General features: G+C 47.8%; 1 protein-coding gene across 3 annotated transcripts in view; it reads left to right on the forward strand.

Annotated features, from left to right (window-relative positions):
- Positions 1-880: 880 nt before the first annotated feature.
- The window catches only part of LMBR1 (limb development membrane protein 1), a 127,505-nt gene continuing 113,759 nt past the window's right edge, over positions 881-14,626 (forward strand). The window contains exons 1-2 of one of the 3 annotated variants that reach the window (XM_029920959.1): positions 881-912; positions 3,010-3,049. The gene's annotated coding sequence lies outside the window, so the exon portion shown is untranslated. Of the gene's footprint in view, positions 913-3,009; positions 3,050-6,062; positions 6,222-14,626 lie in introns of those variants that run through there. The other 2 variants (XM_029920991.1, XM_029920974.1) reach the window with 2 other exon arrangements.

A 14,626-nucleotide genomic window follows, 5' to 3' on the forward strand; every position in this document is an offset into this window, starting at 1 on the left:
ACCTGAGGCTCACAGTCTTCTTCCATTCCCAGTTTGTCATTTCCCAGATGACATGGGACAGTGGAAGTTCACACCAAGATCTGAGGTCATTTTTGGTCGTGTGGCTGACGTCCCCTGTTCAGAAGTCCGCACGTAGGAGTGCTCCCTAGACTGCCGTCCTCTGGAATCGTTCTGTCTGGGGGTCTTCAGACTGTTGTTACTCTGCTCTTAGCTCGAGCAGGACTTCGTCTCTGGCACACTTGGTCTCTGACTGTAATGAGGTCTCCGTTTCATGGCCCAGCCTCTTTTATCTATCATCCTTATAATGTTAAATGGAATTTAATGTGAATTTAATATTAAAAAGGTTTCTTATTCAACTGCTGTTTATTTTGATATGTGGTATGTTTATTGAATGAATATCCCTCCACATTGATTTGTGATGCCTCTTGGATGTAGAACCAAATTATATACGTTTTTATATAATAGAATCTGTGTCATTGATTGATCTGCCGAGCTTTGGCGCCAGCACTCTCTTTAGACGTTACTGAGGCTTTGCAGCATGTTTTGGTATTTGGAAGGGGTAGTAGTGTCTCACTGACTTTAGTGCTCCGAATTGTTGGTGACGGGCTGACGGTTCACACTTCCATATGGTTTTGAAAACAATTTGGTTGTTATAAAAAGAGAAGTCTTCCTTGGGCTTTCTCCCTCTGCAATAATATTAAAAACTGGGCTATTTGACTTCATATGAATTCATATTTTATCAAAACTTTTCTAAATATCTAAACATTTTACTTTTTAATAGCTTGAAGTCTTTTTGGGTTTTATGTGATATGTAAGTGACCTATTATTTCTTTTTTCAGATATGTTTCCTTCTTTTTGCCATTCTCTATGTTGTTTCCTACTTCATCATTACAAGATACAAGAGAAAATCAGGTAAGTAGAAACAGTGTAATTAAAACTTAGATTATCCTGCCAACTGACGTGTGGCATTTGGGCCGTGCAGTGCCCACCGGCGTGGTAGTGTCTGTGTTCAGTGCGGTGTGATCGCGGCATGCAGGTTCCCAGTGCGGAGAGCACTGACCGTGCCGCCGGGGCATCTGCTCACGTGCAGGGTCATCCTCTCTTAGACCTGAGCCCGGTTCTTGTGTCCCGCTAAGAATAGTGTGCGCCCGTTCGGCATGCGGAAATTCCAGAGTTTATGAGGTTATATGGGTCCTTGTGACTGGCTCTGCCCTTGAACACGCCCCCCCCCCCCCCCCCCATGCTTTCTCTGCCTACTGGGCTGTCTTTACTTTCTCCATTTAGTTCACAGGCTTTGTGTCCAGGTTATTCTAAGGACCAAAGCAGTTGCCTGGCCGCCTTCTGGAACATCTCAGCGGCTTTCTGTAGGTCACAGGCTTTTCCACCTGTGATCCTGGGCTGACAGTGGTGCTGTATACGTACTTAAGGATTCTGAATTTTAAATACTCTTTATGTCATCATATTAAACTTATTAGACTTCTTGAAAGCAGTTAGGAAATAGTGTTTGTTCTAGTGTTTTAGTTTAACTCTATGATTACACTAAAATACTTCTTGGAATCTGTAATCTCTAAAAAATCTGAAGACCTACAGATTCAACACACTATCTCGACTATTTAAAAGAACTTGTTTGTTTGTTTGTTTGTTTTTGAGAGACAGAGCATGAGCAGGGGAGGGGCAGAGAGATGGAGGGAGACATAGAATCCCAAGCAGGCTCCAGGCTCTGAACTGTCAGCACAGAGCCCGATGTGGGGCTGGAACCTGTGAACTATGAGTTCATGACCTGAGCCAAAGTCAGATGCTTAACTGATTGAGCCACTCAGGCGCCCCAGTATCTTAATTATTTTTTATATGTTTTGACATCAGGTTTTAATGATTATGACACAGAAAGAGCAGGAGAGAGAATTAATGAATATAAATGCACTGTTTTAGGGGAAACTAGGGGATGATGAACAGGAAAGTTGGAGATTTAGTAGATGATTTTTAGAGTAAGGGCAAGGAGGGGTGATGGGTACCCTGGCCACAGTTAATTGTGGGGAGAAGAAACGAAATGTATACGAAGCTATTAAAACATTCTTCCGTAGTTGATGGTTGGTTGTGGGCACACCAGTTAACAGTTCATTGTGACCATATTATTTTATGGTCCTTTTGGTTGTGAGCTCTTTTGGGCAGCCTGTAATTAAGAACGGAGATGGGACTAAGACAGTGGCGCAGCTGCACCGTTGACACCACAGCCGCCGGACACTCAGGGTCGCGGAGGCCTGCGCAGCGAGCCCGGGGACAGCCCCGGTTCGGTCTCAAGGGGAAGCAGGGCAGCGGAGTTAGCGATATTCCGGTCTTTAGCTGGTACGTTTCCGGGGGGGCGACAGGGTGAAGGCCGACAGCCACGAACGAGGGGAGGGACGTGAGCGAGCTCAGGGGCGAGGGCCCTGCTCCTCGGAGGAGACCCGGGGCTTGGTCCTTGCCTGTCTCACTTGAAGGATGATTACGAAGCGTTGAGGCGCTGGCGTGTGAGTTAGGATGTCCGAGAGAACCTGCGTGGTTTCCACCAGCGATGACCGACTCCGGGGGGAGAGAAGTCCGTGTTCTCAGATTCTGAGTTCTGGTTTTATCATAAAAATCTGTGTTGGATATTATCAACTAAAATATCTCATTCATTAGCAATTACAGTTTCACTTACAGTATATGACAATAATTTTGATAGTGATCCTAATGTTCTTCTAAGTTTTATTCTCTTGAGCACTAAATATTTGGAAATTTTTAATTTACATAGAGTATTTTTGTTAATCAGGATTCTGGTTAATCAAAGCACTCTTCCTGACTAAATTCTACCTTCTGTGATTTAATGAGATTTGAATTTGGATCTGTGCTGAAATAAACACAGTGCTTTTTGAAAATTATTTCCGTTTAATAATCACTTCTTTTGAGTTTCTATTTTTGTTTATGTTTTCTAATAAATTAATGAAACATTTTATTGAAGATAAAAACTTAATACCTTTCACATTTTTACAGATGAGCAAGAAGATGAAGATGCCGTAGTCAACAGGATTTCGTATGTATTCTAAAATTCACTTGTTCTCTTTCTAGTTCTGACGTCCTAAGTTTTTCAAATGTAATTCACACTTTTGGACATAAATGTGGAAAAAATTCATCTCAAGCATTACAGTGCTTTTTATCAGTATTAATGCTGTCCTGGGAAGCGCATAGAAACAGATGCACATGTGGCCCTTGAGCACTGTGAGTTAGGGGTGCGGCCCGTGCAGGGGGAAATCTGCGTATAGTTTCTGACCCCCCCGGGGCTTAACTACGGGTAGCCTGCTGTAGACTGGAAGTCTTACTGGCAACTAAACAGATGATTAACATGCATTTTGTGTGTTGAGTTACATACTCTGTTCTAACAAGCAAGCTAGAGAAAAGAAAATGTTCCTAAGAAAATCGTAAGAAAAGACATGTACAGTACTGCACTGTACTTACAAATATCTCTTATAAGTGGACTCGTGCATTTCTAATCCATGTTCAAGAATCAGCTGTACATGGGTAACTGAGGATTGTCTCCTGTTAAAACTTGCTTGCTTGAGGGACTGACATTTTGCCTTCAGAATTTTTTTGTTTTTTTTTAAATATTATTAAATGTTTGTTTATTTTTGAGAGAGCGGCAGACAGAGTGTGAGCAGGGGAGGGGCACAGAGAGAGGGAGACACAGAAGCGAAGCAGGGTCCCGGCCCTGAGCTGTCAGCCCAGAGCCCGACAGGAGGTTCAAACCCGCAGACCCAGAGATCAGCACCTGAGCCGAAGTCGGACGCTTAACCCACTGAGCCACCCAGGCGCCCCTTACCTTCCGGAGTTTTAACCAGGAAATGGGTGCCGTGACGCCCCGGGCTCGTGGACGCGAAGATGAGGGCATCCCTGAAGTGACTGAGCTGCTTGTCCCGTGTCCCGCCCCCTGCCCCCTGCCCCCCTGCCCCGCTCCAGCTCCACCCTTCCATTCTCAGACTAAACCCCCAGAGGCGGCCTCGAGGCCCCGCCTCCAGCCCGCTCGCCCCGGGAAATCCGCCCGTTTTCCGAAGCTGCTGCGCTTGAATCAGGGCACTTCTGCAGGCCTGTGAGCTGGGGCCACTGCTGCCCTGTTTTGACTCGATAGGGACCCCTTCCCGGGTTGGCGTGCACCGCACGAGCCTCTGGGGGGCGCACCAGCTCTCCTGGCTGCTCACGGGCCGCGGGGCGCGTCCGGATGGCCAGAGCCCAGACCCAGGGCCTGAAATGCAGGAGATTCGGGCCGCGTTTTGTTGAGAGCTGCTTTACTGTTACGGGGACCACACAGCATTTTCGGGAACACCCGTGACTTCAAATACTGTAGCTGTTTGCATTTATAAGCTTACTTTTTTTTGTCAGATTACAGATCCTAGTTTTTGATTTGGAAACTGTGGTTGTCTTCCTGCTGGGTACGTGGTGGGCATCACGTGAGCTGAGAGAAGTGGTGCTGAGGGTGCCTCATGGGGTGTGTGACCTAAAGGGGACTCTAGGGGCAGAGCCAGCTGCGCCCAGGGACGCGGAGCCATGAAATACCCTGTCGCTGGGGGTGCGGGAAGGCCAGGTTCCCCTGCTGTGTGAGGGGCTGGTGTCGTGGAACCCACTGGAGTCGCTGTGCAGGGCCTGGCGCGGGAGGCTGAGGGTGTGACCCGATTTGTAGCAGTGGAGGGAAGAAACGCCGGTGGTCAGGACAGCATCCTCCCGTGACTTCCGAGGACAGAGCCAGAGTCGCATGCGTCCGGTCACTAGCTGGCCGTTGCCAGAGTTGGCAGTGGACCGGATGGAGATTTTCCCAGTGGTTTTCCCAGGAAACATGCCCACTCAGCCAAAGAGCTTGTGAGAGGCCTCCTGTGTCTGGTGTGTCTGTGCCGTAGTTCTGGTGTGTGTCACATGGTCTGCACTTCCACCCTTACCGGCCGTCCCCTGGACGGAGGTTTCACTGTCCCTTTGCGTTTAGTAGGAAAACACTTCTGTCGGCGGCCACCAGGTGGCACTGGCCCCAGCGTTCCTCTAGGAGGTGTGTGTTTTGAACGTTTAGCATGATTTTTTTTCTTTTATCTTTGTATGTTTATTTTCACATTTTCCTAAATTGATATTAAAGGGACGGATATTAAATTAAGTTTCCATCTCTAACGTTGGTGAAGTTTTCTTTTCTTTTGCCTTTTTGTTCTTAAAAAATCTTTAAAAAATTAGATAAAAAATTTTACACATTTCAGGTATATATAACTGAGAAAGTGAAAGCCCTTTAGAATCCCACTCTCCTATGGGATTGTCATATATTTTGCTAGGATTTTTTTGTACCTCTATTTTCCTGTGTGCGTATATGCGTTTCTTGAGGGGTGTGGGGGGGGGAAGCATGTTTTTTACTTATTGTCTGTGCTTTTTCAGTTTTTTAAAAATTTATTTTAGACATCTTTCTGTATTGGAACATATTAGCAATATCTTATTTTTAAAAATGACAAAATGGTGATTTAAATATCTTTGACAGTAGAATATTGTTTAATAGTTTCCTACTATTTATTAGTATCTTTTATTTTGCTTTCACTCATTTTAAGAGGTAGCTGGCCAATGGCTTTGTAAGTTTTTTTCTCTTGAAATAACCATTTTGAACTGATTTGTTTTTCATCCTGTCTTCACAGTCGTTTTTTCACCCGAGTCGGTGTTTTCGTTGCTCTTATGGTCTCTTTGCCAAAGTTGTTAATGAAACACCATTGTGACATAAATATTTAAATTTAAAACAGGAAAGAGACTGTGGCATGTTCTTTGTGGACTGTGTGCAGTGCCCCCCGTCTTCAGTACGGGAATCCTTCGGGCCTGCTCCTTGGAGCTCATGAGCCTCCCACGGGGCGAGGCCTAGAGTGGGTCTAACTGAACCCGTACCCTGGGTGCCGCTGGTCTCCCAACTACATGCACGTCGTGAAATTCTTATGTGACCTTTGTGGATTAAAAGATGCACGAGTCCGGATCCTTCCTGCGTCTGGACCGTACTCCTTGCCTTTTCCAGTCGCTGTGACCGTGGTCTCGTCTCTTCCAGGCTGTGCTTGAGCACGTTCACGCTGGCCGTCTCGGCCGGGGCCGTGCTGCTTCTGCCCTTCTCCATCATCAGCAACGAGGTCCTGCTCTCCTTCCCGCACAGCTACTACATCCAGTGGCTCAACGGCTCCCTGATCCACGGTCAGTGCGCGCCACGGAGTGTAAGCACAGCGAACGGTTTCGGATTTTCCTGCCCGGAGTTTTAGATTTGCCTTTTCTGAGTTTGCTTCATAATTTGTGTCTTCCTCCGATAAACCACGAGTCCCTCATAACATCAGGAAGCCAGATTTTACTTACTGTTCCTATTCTTAGCTGTGAAAGGCTTTTCTGTTTTACTTAATCAAGAAGCAGTATTTATATTTACAATGATTCTGATAAGTATTCATTTAAATATTTATTTAAAACTTTTAAAATTTAATTTTTTTCATTTTTAGTTATTTTAGAGAGAGAGAGTGAGTGGGGAGAGGGGCAGAGGGGGAGATAGAGAGAGAAGGAGAGAGAGAGGGAGAGAGAATCCCGAGCAGCCTCCATGCTCAGCACGGAGCCCGTCGTGGGGCATGATCCGTGATGCTGGGATCAGGACCTGAGCCACAATCAAGCGTTGGACACTTAGCTGACTGAGCCGCCCAGGCGCCCCCATTTGAATATTTAACCAGAGAGCTCTGGCTAATCTGCATGTGGGAGAAGAGCTAGGCCTCCATCTGAGCCCTAAAGATACTAACTGTAGTTTTCTACTTTGTTTGATTTCCTGTTAGCAAATTTTGTCGTTTAAAAATAGATAGCAGAAGGGGGAAAAACGTTTTTGTCAGTATAGACTTCCAAATTAATGTGGTTAAAAAATGACTGACTGGGGCACCTGGGTGGCTCAGTCGGTTAAAGGTCCAACTTCGACTCAGGTCATGATTTCAGGGCTTGTGAGTTCGAGTCCTGCGTCGGCTCTGTGGTGACAGCTCAGAGCCTGGAGCTGCTTCAGATTCTGTGTCTCCCTCTTTCTCTGCCCCTCCATTGCTCTCTCTCTCTCTCTCTCTCTTACTCAAAAATAAACTTTAAAAAATAAAAGGGGACTTACTTACTATGGGCAATATAGTATATTGCTTGGAGGCCAAATATACCTGCTTTCTAATCTTGTCTCTTACATTTTCCAGAAACTTTTAGTGAGATAAGACATTTTAATTTTAATTGATAAAATATATTAAATCATCTAACATATAGATCTTTTTAATATGTTTCATTGCCTTCCCCCCTTTTTTCATATTGTGATTTCTTTCTTTTTTTTATTTTTTAAAAAATTGTTCATTGTCAAATGGGTTTCCATACTATTGTGATTTCTTACTGTGTGAAACACATCAGCTTTTTAAATGTTTTATTTATTTATTTATTTATTTGGCGGTGGGGGGTGTGCATGCACAAGTTGGGGAGGGGCAGAAAGAGAGAATCCCAAACTGGCTCTGTGCTGTCAGCACGGAACCTGATGCGGGGCTCAATCCCGCAAACTGCGAGATCATGACCTGAGCTGAAGTCAGGGGCCAGATGCTCAACCAACTGAGCCCCCCGGGCGCCCCAGAACACATCAGCTTTTTATTAGATTTCTGTAAATATGTTCTAGTTATTTTCTTTTCTAACTTTATTTGCCTTTCAGATTGATGGGATTATTAACATTTGTATATTGTCCAGCCTTTTGTCTCCCTTTGGCTTCTCTGTTTTGTGTTCGGAAGATCCTTTCCCTCCCTGGGATGTGACGGATCTGCCTCCCCTGCTCCCGTTTTCTAGAAATGATTTTGTCCACGCTCGCCTGGTTAATTCATCTGGAGTCTGTGCAGACAGCTCCCTTTCCTCTTACCTTTGAGTTGAGAGAAGTGGCTCCATTGGCTGTAGGATACTGGGAAACAAAATCTACGGTGAAGAAGATTGTTACGGCCAGCCCTGCAAGCGCATCACTGGCGCGCCTTCTGTGGCCTGTGGCCCTGAGTGTGGCCGGCTCCTGGGAGCACAGAACCAGGTGGCAAGCGCTCGTGGGCTCAGGCTAGTTTGTATTTCGCCCCATACACATCCCAGGGGGAGGTTTCCAAGCCACTGACTACTTTTGATGGTATTGCCCGGATCTGTTTTCATCATGGATTGTTTCCGATTGTTTAATTAGAACTATAGTGTACATCTTTACAAATAAATATTTGTCCATAGGATAAATTTCTGCAGTTCACTTTCCAGGTGAGCACACGTGAAAGCGTTTCGAGGGGCTAGTTCCCTGTCCAAAACGCTGCCCGACGTCCCTGGTGGTTTAGGTTCCGGGAGGGAGGGCGGGGTCCTCAGAACGCGTCTTCCCCGCTGCGCGCAGCCCTCGCGCCTGCCGGCCAGACGTGCAGCGGAATGTTCCCTTCGTTACCAGTGAGGGGACATTCGCAAAACATTCTCAGAGGCTGTTCATGTTTAGTTTTTAGTAAACTGCCTACCTGTGTTTCCTTTGCCCATTTTTACAGTGTTAGTTTTCCTTCTTCCTTTTAAAAAAAGTCTTTATTTAAATTCCAGTTAGTTAACATACAGTGTAATGTTAGTTTCAGGTGTACAATGGAGTGATTCTCCATTCTGTATGTGACCTGTGCTCACCTCGACAGGTGCCCTCCTTGGTGTCCGTCACCTGTGTCACCCGCTGTCCTACCTGCCTCCCCTCTGGTGGCCACCATTCTGTTTTCTGTGGTCAAGAGTCTGTTTCCTGGTCTCTCTCTCTCTCGTTCCTTTGCTCATTTGTTTTGTGTATTAAATTGTACAGGTGAGTGAAATCATATGGTATTTGTCTTTCTCTGACTAATTCCACTTAGCATTATACCCTCTACATCCATCTATGTTGTTGCAAATGGCAAGATTTCATTCTTTTTTATGCATGCAGTGTTTTTAAATGTTTATTAAAATTTTTTAATGTTTATTCATTTTTGAGAGAGAGCAAGAGAGAGACAGAGACACAGAATCTGAAGCAGTCTCCAGGCTCCGAGCTGTGAGCACAGAGCCTGATGTGGGGCTCTAATTCATGACTTACGAGATTATGACCTGAGCTGAAGTCGGACACTTAACTGACTGAGCCACCCAGGCACTCCTTAATTTATTTATTTTGAGAGAGAAAGAATGAGCACCAACTGTGGAGGGGCAGAAAGAGAGAGAGAGAGAGAGAGAGGGAGAATCCCAAGCAGGTTCCTTGCTGTTAGCGCAGCACCTAATGTGGGGCCCTGAGAACCCACAAACCATGAGGTCATGATCTGATCCAAAATCATGAGTCAGACACTTAACTGACTGAGCCATCCAGGCACCCTTGCCTGCAGAGAGAGAGAGAGAGAGAGAGAGAGAGAGAGAGAGAGAGAGTGTGTGTGTAAGTAATTGGTTGTCTATGAGAGGTTAATTGCACACATTTTCCTCCCATTTATCCTTTAATACCACTTAAGCTGTTTTTTGACACGAAGAATTTTAGTTTAATCACGTATTTGAATCTGGCCTTTGTGGTCTCTGTCTTGCATGAAAGTAGAAACACGTGGCATCATGATGCTCTGAAGACCACATGAATTCAGTAAAATTAGGAGTCAGTTAAAATCAGGAATTCAGTAAAAAGAGGTTACTCTATTTTTGTTGATTAACAAGTGAAAAAACTCAGACAAGCAAACTGAGATTGATACAGAAAATAGTACGTCGTCTACTGAAAGGTCGCTTGTTACCATAAAGGCAGGATTCAGCCTGGCAAGCAACGGCTGTGGATTCTTGGTGAGTGTTTTAGATGACGTGTCATTTGTTATTAGTAAGTAGTTGGATAAAACACAGTGTAGAAAATGGATTTTGCATGCGTGGCCTAACAATGTTTGAGGAGGACCGTTGGGCATATTCCCCCCGGGCCTGGCTTCCGGCAGGCTCCGTGCATCTTGCAGGGCTGGGCTCGCGGGGTTTTTTCCAGAACTACAGGCGGCTCAAGATGGGCTCACCGGTGCCGCAGGCGAGGTGGCCCTGGTCTCCAGTTTTACTAACTAGAAATTGCATGTTATACTTAGTGACCTTCATGTACTCTAAGTCGGGATCAGTTCTGTTATCCTGTTTGTGGACTGGAGGTAGGACCTGCTAACACAGGACATGCTATGTAGTTGGAGGCCTTAGCCCTGGAAGTAAATATACTTATATTGGTTGTCTTTCTCATTGTAACGTAAGGTGTGCTAGCTCAAATATTTTATTTTGTTTATAAATCGGAGCTTAGAACAAGGATTCCCACACAGTGGGTGTCTAATAACCATATGTTGAATGAATAGATAAACTCTATAATAAACAATTTTGAACTCCAGTGAAACCATATCAGCTAAAAGTTGGGGAACTGAGGAAGAACCTTCTAAATGATGTCCCTGCTTCTGAATGTCCTCTCAGGAATGGGTTTCAGGAGGCCTGGGATGTCCACCCCGGAAATCTTCCTTGAGGGTTTTGTGATCTGGCTTTGTTTCTGCTAATTCTTTGGTAGGTCTGTATTCTTTGCGGCATGTAGTGAATTTCACAAATCTTTAAATGCATCTTTCTCTTCTAAATTCGTAGCTTTCTTTAACCTTGTTGATGACATTCACGGGAGTGCTTATTGAGTCCCGTAGATAGTCTCGGGCTTGCAGATTTGTCAACCTTACACACGCTTGCGTCTTGGCCTCTAAAAAGCCGTTACTGGGGCCACAGTGTGGTAATCCCGAGATGCCCTGAGGCCCTCCCTGTGTTCCGGACACACTGCTCCTCGCCTCCTTTGTGGAGCGTCCAGGCTCCCCTTGGTGCTCAGGACCAGTTACCCCGGGCAGCACTGGCACGGCCTTCCTCGCTGCTTGGCGCGCAGGCGTGAGGACCCAAGTGCTGGCCTGCAGTCTGAACTCCAGGTCAGCGGAACCGGTGTGGCGTCTCTTGGCAGAAACATTCCTCCCTTTGGAGCTCGGACCTCTGGGCTGGCAGCGCCAGTTCCTGTGGTTACAGGAACAGGAGGCAAAAGTTCTGCTAGTGGGCACTAGAGATAATAGCCCCCGTTCCCATTTCTCCCCCTTGATTCCTGGACTGGGAGCCAACCCCCGTATTGGATATGGACTCAGGGCACACGCAGCCTCCTGGAGCACCTTTCCTTGGTCCTGCGACGCAGTGCCGCCTCGCTGGCACTGTAACTGGGTCTTCAGAGGGACATTCCGCCCTTTCTGTCAGACCACCTGCTTCAGGGGGTAGGGAACACGTGAGACCAGCGAGTTCCAAGGGCGTGCACCTGCCGCAGCTCTGCTGCAGGAAGCTCTGCCGTGAGGCTGGTGGGCAAGGCGGTGTAGAGCTTTGTAGACTGTAGTTCCGGCAGAAGCTTTGTGTTCAAGGCAGATCTGTATCTCTAGTAAGTGTCTGTTCCAAAAAGGGCAAATCGCCGCCCTTCCCATGACGGGGGTGGCCCGGTTCAGTGAATCTGACACCAGGCTGATCTCCCCTGGGAGGGGCGCCATCTTGAGCTCTCAGCGCTGGTTTTTGCTGCTGACCTATGAGGCCAGTTTGCTGGCGGTCACACTGCGGGGCCCGGCTCAGCTTCCCCCCACTGCTGTCGTGGCCACTTCGTTCATGAGCCCGTTGGATCGTGACAGGGGTGCCCGGGAGAGGGGCTGACCATCTCCACGGGACAGGTAATATGATCCACTTGATTATTAAGCTCCTCCTCTGCCAAGATCCCCTTTTGATGAGCAATTACGTGGACACAAATATCTTCACCCCCCCCCCCCATTCAGAAAGTGCCCGTCTGCCCCGGACTTCCTAGTTACCAGTTTTCTAGTGATGTTTCTTCCAGGTCCCTGACCATCCAACCACATCATTGGATACGACCCGTGAATAGTGATAATGTAATGAATAATAATGAATAATAGTAATAATCTCGTGCCTGGCCGCTTCTCCTCCCAAGCAAAGTACGATACATGAACACGTCCACTCTGGGCGAGCTGGCCTGGGTCCTTTCTTCCTTCGTCAGCTCAGTGTAGGGATCGCCCCAGGAGTCGGAGGTGCAGGCCCGGGGAGAGAAGTAGGGTGGCCCATGGGCATTTGGGCCGCTTGTTCCTGTAACCGACTTGTGCCCATGGTTGGGCCTGCTGCGGCCTGATCGTGTTGGTGCCCCTTCCTCTTGCTGCTGCGGTGCTGCTGCTGCTGCTGCGTGTCCGATGCTGCGGCCCGCTGGCCAGGTAGCACCTTGTTCACCACGGACGCTCAGGTCGCGTGGCTGGCTTGGGGGCCCACGATCAGGCGTCCGGCCTCTGCTGAGGCCAGTGTGGGCCAGCGTATTATCTGTGCGGCCGGCGGGCCTGTGCGGGGACCCGTCTGCAGCGCCTGTCAGGGGCCCCAGACAGCATCCCTGTCTGCCACGGACCCTTCAGGCACTGTTGCATTTACAGATCAGGTGGCCTATGCAGTGGGGCGGCTGGCACTGCAGCCTGCACTTGCTGCGGAACCTTCTCGATCCCGGGCCCCACTGTCAGCCGGCAGCTCTGGGCGTCACTTGGAAAAAGGGCTGGAGTAACACACCGAAATGAGGGATGCGTCACCTTCGAAGTCCAAGGAAGCCCGTGAGCCTTGGGCCTCTTCTGGTTGTAGGAGGAGCCGGGGTCGGCCACTGACTCTTCCCCCGAGGACAGATGCCTTTAAACGCCCCACAGCACTGGACCCCTGGGAATTTCACTGACATAGAAGGGCCCTGAATTATTCTTCAATTTATTTTCCACCCTCTGACATGAAAATATCTCACCAGTAAGTCTAGAGTAGTTGCTACTCCTTGCTCCCTAGATTCAGGCAGCAAAATGTAATCACTAAAATGGACCGGTGTGACATTGTGTGGATTAAATTGTGACCTGGGACTGAAGATTCGGTGCACCCCTGAGGTACAGTGAAGGCTCTGTGGCCTTGCCGCTGAAGGCCAGCTACTTCCGGTGGGCCGTGGGGTACAGATGGAGACAAAGGCGTTTGTCACATAGGAGTCACGTCTGCTACACATCAGGTACTGGGGTACGCGCTGATTCACTCTAGCGGTGAGACCACATCTGGTACAGCGGCTGCAGTCGGAGTGCCACCTGGTTAAGCCTGTGGTGACCCGCTGTCATTGTCCTGAGGCCCATTGGCCTGGGGACAAGGGAGTCCACGCTCCTGCATCTTTCAAATCCTTAATGATGGCAGTAATCTCTGCCGTCCCTTCGGGGATTTTCCTAGTTAGAGGCGGTTCTGCGCCCTTCTGCTTGGCCTTCCCCACCGTGACAGCCCCTACTACGCAGGTCAGGGAGCCGGCGCAGGGATTCCGTCAGCTGTTAGGGTGTCGGTCCTTATGTATTCCGGAACCGGGGGTGTGACTGGGGGCTGGGTTTGGAGGCCGCCGTGAGGCACGTGAGACCCCAGCGAACCCCCTGCTGGCCAGCTGACTCCAGAGCCCTCCTCTGGCCATGCGCCACAGTGACGGTTGGGGCTCAATGGTTGGCAGCCCTGGAGCCGTCTGACGGACTTCTCAACCCTGGGCAGTTCTGCCTTCCGTAGTGTCTGTGAGTCACTGACGGTCCTGGAGCGTTTAGGAGAGGTTCTTGTTACTGCTCTTTTTGTTCGTTAAGGCTTTTGTGAATTTGGATCACCTGCTCCAGTACTTTCATACTGAAAATATTCAGTAGTCATTGCAGAGTGAGAAAAAGTTGTTTACTGTTTCATTAGGAATACCTTGGTAAATTCAGGTCTTCTGCCCATTTCTTCACTGGATCATTCATTTTTCGTGTATGGAGTTTAGTGAGCTCCTTGTAGATTTTAGATACTAGCCCTTTATCTGATATGCCATTTGCCACTATCTTTTCCCATTCTGTCGGTCGCCTGTTAGTTTTTTTTATTGTTTCCTTTGCCTTGCAGAAGCTTTTTATCTTGATGAGGTCCCAGTAGTTCTCATCATCAGGGAAATTCAAATGAAAACTACACTGAGATACCACCTCACACTAGTCAGAGTCGCTAAAATGAACAAATCAAGAGACTATAGATGCTGGCGAGGGTGTGGAGAGACGGGCACCCTCCCACACTGTTGGTGGCAATGTAAACTGGTGCAGCCGCTCTGGAAAACAGTGTGGAGGCTCCTCAAAAAACTATCGATAGAACTCCCCTGTGACCCAGCGATAACACTGCTGGGGATTTACCCAAGGGGTACAGAAGTGCTGATGCATCATAGGGGCCCATGTACCCCAGTGTTCGTAGCGGCACTTTCTACAATAGCCAAATCATGGAAAGAGCCTAAATGTCCATCACCCGATGAATGGATCAAGAAGATGTGGTATATATACAATGGAATACTACATGGCAATGAGGAAGAATGAAATCAGGCCATTTGTAGGAAAGTGGATGGACCTTGAGGGTGTCATGCTAAGCGAAATAAGTCAGGCAGAGAAGGACGGATACCGTATGTTTGCATTCATAGGTCTAACAGGAGAGACCTGGCAGGGGACCATGGGGAGAGGAAGGGGGAAAGAGAGCAGGGGAGAGTGAGGGACACAGATCAGGGGAGACTACTGAATACTGAAAATGAACCATGGACTGAAAGGGGAGG

This window comes from Suricata suricatta, chromosome 2 (assembly GCF_006229205.1).
Source record: "Suricata suricatta isolate VVHF042 chromosome 2, meerkat_22Aug2017_6uvM2_HiC, whole genome shotgun sequence".
Taxonomy (NCBI): domain Eukaryota; kingdom Metazoa; phylum Chordata; class Mammalia; order Carnivora; family Herpestidae; genus Suricata; species Suricata suricatta.